Here is a 3,659-nt window from a genome sequence, read left to right as displayed (position 1 = left end):
ATATATCCTTTTGGGGGCCACCATCCAACCCACTATACCAGCCATAAGATACTTTGATTTTGGCTGATGGCTGCAGCTTATGGTGTGGGAAAGTGGCTGTTTCTTTCGAGCCACTTAAGTAAAGGCCTGACATAAAGAAAAGGGGCCTTAGGGAGTTGCAGGTGACTGAGCAATACCTGGAGTGGAATGAATAAGGCACCTGGAGGGTCTTTAGTATACCTGGCACTTGACTTGAGAGTGTGCAGGAGTTTACAGGGCAGAGAAGTCTCAGGCAGCTGTCCATCAGCCAGCTGCTGCAATAGCAGCCACAGCCAACTGTACCCTTCAGGTACAGTTTTTCCCAAGCAGGCTTGACTGAGACAAAGACTCAATTGTAAGGAAAACATGTTTTATAGAACTTGTCGGCATTGACACATATGGTCTACCGTAGGCTCAAGTGACTCCCCTTACATGTGGACCCAAGCTGACACTGGATTTGTCAATTACGTTGGAGAAAGAAATGTTCTCTTAAAGGCAGCTGCCTTTGGTCTAGGCAGTTCCATAGCAGAAGGCAGTGAAAATGGCCATGGCAGCATAGGACTGTCTAATCTACGCCTCAGCACTGGAGGTGTAATGTCACTAGACAGAACCCATAATTAGTTCAGTACTGCAGTATGAACCACAAGGTCATCAAACAGGAAGGATAGCTCAAGAGTCCACGTGTGATAGATGCTCAGGGCTGTGCACTGCACATGGCAAATTCATAGTGACAAATCAACGTCAGGCTAAAAGATTCCTCCTGGTTCGAAGTTCGCAGGTCAGAAATTTCAAAGAAGTGGCATAGACTAATGGACATTCTAGTGAGGCTAAAACCAAAGAGACTTTCTCTTTCTCTCAAATGCCATTGAGTTTCTGCTATGTTCTTTGGTTAAATTCTGTACTGGATTCTGGGAACAAAAATGTGCCTAGTTTCACTCTTCTAGGAGTGGGGGATTGGCTTGCTTTTGAGATTGTTTTTAAATTTTGGGGATAGTGCTGTAAAATCAAATTGTATCGTAGTAACTCTTCAGACTCAGCATGGTTCATGAGAGGCTTGATAAACTGATAAAACAGCCAAGGCCCTGAGAGACCCAAACCCGTATCAGTCTGTTCTCTGTGTCTGTGAGTCTGTTTTTGTTTCGTAGACAAGTTCATTTGTGCCGTATTTTAGATTTCACATATAAGTGAGATCATATATTTGTCTTTCTCTTCTGACTTACTTCACTTAGTATGATAATCTCTAGTCCATCCACGACGTTGCTGCAAATAGCGTTATTTCATTCTTTTTATGGCTGAATAATGTTCCATGGTATATATGTACCACATCTTCTTTATCCATTCATCCATCAGTGGACATTTAGGTAGCTTCCATGTCTTGGCTATTGTAAATAGTGCTGCAGTGAACATTGGGGTGCATGTATCTTTTTTTCTTTCTTTCTTTCTTTTTCTTTCTTTCTCTCTTTCTTTTTTTCTTGTCACAAGGCATGTGGGATATTAGTTCCCTGGCCAGAGATGGAACCCATGCTCCCTGCACTGGAAGCACGGAGTCTTAACCACTGGACCACTAGGGAAATCCCAGGGTTGTATGTATATTTTTGAATTAGAGTTTTCTCCGGGTCTATGCCCAGGAGTGGAATTGCGGGACCCTATGGCAGCTGTATCTGTTCTCTGCACATCTCACATCAACCACCTGCACTCCAATCCTTGCTCTCAACGTCATCTTCGGGGAACCCAACCTGTGACAGGGACCTTGACAAGAAGAAATGGCTCAGGGAAAAGCTACTGGCACAGGGAGGAGATAGAGGCCATCGACCCTGGGGTGTGGCGGGGAGAGTGGGCACAGAGATTTGTCATTTCACCCCCCAATACTCAGCCCTCCTGGCTGCCCCACTCTAGGTCACCTCGGGATACAGAGGTGACCCGGTTAGAGTCCCTGCCTGTGCAGGAATCTAGGGGCACCAGCGGGTCTGAATAATATTAGTGAAGGGTCTCCCCCACGGCACTGGGGTTATTTGGGGCGGGTCATCCTCTGCTGGGGGCCCCTCCTGGGCACTGTGTGGGGTTCAGCAGCATCCCTGGCCCCACCCATTTGATTCCAGGGGCCTCTCCACCCCAGTAGTGACCACCACAGATTTTCCCAGACATCACCAAAAAACTGGGGGAGGCGGGGGCAGGATGGCCCTGGGTGAGGACAGCTGTGTTGAAGCAACCAGCCTGGCCCAGGGCAAGGTCTGCCCCAATCCCGTCGGAGCCTGCATTTAGAACTGCCCCTTCCTTCTTCCACCTCCGCTGACCTGCAGTGGTCTTCGAGTCATCATCCCCATGTAATCCATCACACCTTCTCAGTTTACTGTCCCCAGCACCTAGAGGAGTGTCTGATGTGTAGTAGATGCTTCATAAATACTTGCTGAATAAAGGAGTTGAATAAAGGGATGAGTGGATGAATGAATGAAGGTTACTATGGAAGGAGGGGGGAGATTCCCTTTCTGGCTCTCTGGGGTTGGGAGATCAAGTGAGAGGTCCATCCTAAATAGGCTGACCAGCCTTCTGGGGGTCCCCGGGAATGAGGGTTTCCCCACAGTTCCAGCGCTCAAACCTGAGCGGTCCTGGGCAAACTGGGGGTGGGTGTTGGTCACCCTATGTAAACACAGTAACAATTCCAACTGCAATACCAATGGCCAAGGACCTCTAGGGTCTTATTGACCAGGCAGAGTTACTTACCTGGCGGGGAAAGTGACACAGGAGGGAGGGAGGAGTCTAAGGAAGAACATCCCACACGACAACGTGTGCCAATGGCCCTGGGCCCAAGGTCACACCTGACCATGGCTTGCTTTTTTTTTTTTTCTAATTTACTTTTTCCCACATGGGTATGCAATTGTCCGAATGCCATTTATTGAAAACTCCTTAATTTCCCCACTTTCTGTCATATCAAGTTCTCATATATCTCTTTCTGGACCTTTATTCTATACCATAGAGCTATATGTCCCATCCTTGCACCACTAGGGCTGTTTCATCACTATAAATTTATTTTTTATTCATTTATTTTTTTGGCTGTGCCGTGCAGCATGTGGGATTTTATTTCCCTGACCAGGGATCGAACCCGCGCCCCCTGCAGTGGAAACTCCGCGTCTTAATCGCTGGACCTCCAGGGAAGTCCCCAGGGCTTGCTTTGACATCCATCGAATGGTGGCGGGTGGACATGGGGAGCAGCTGTCTGTGAGCCATCCTGTGTAGAAATGCAGGGTGGAGGGCAGGACAGCTGGAGCGGGAGGGGAAGAGGCGGAGGAGGGAGGGAGGGAGGGCGGGCGAGAGACAGACAGAGAGTTTCCGGAGACAATAGCTCTGGCCATGTCCTAGGGCATGAAAGCTGAAAATAGCTCCTAGTGCCAGGAGCCTTGGAGCCGCAGCCTGTGAGCCAGGGTGACTGGCTCTCCTCCCTGGTGTGTGTGTGTGTGGGTAGCTCTGGGCTTCTCAGGCTGGGAATGGGATGCACGGAGCAGGGACGGAGTAGGGACCCTTCTCTCTGGGACCTCGCGGGCCATCCTTAGCTCACAAAGCTGAGCCACTCCTGGCCCTACGAGTGGGGGGCTTATCCTCCCTGTCCCCTGGATCACACCCCCTCACACACAACTTCCCCATGT

The sequence above is a fragment of the Mesoplodon bidens genome (assembly GCF_964165515.1).
Source record: "Mesoplodon bidens genome assembly, contig: HAP1_SCAFFOLD_240, whole genome shotgun sequence".
NCBI lineage: Eukaryota > Metazoa > Chordata > Mammalia > Artiodactyla > Ziphiidae > Mesoplodon > Mesoplodon bidens.
Note: the sequence above shows the minus strand (reverse complement) of the source record.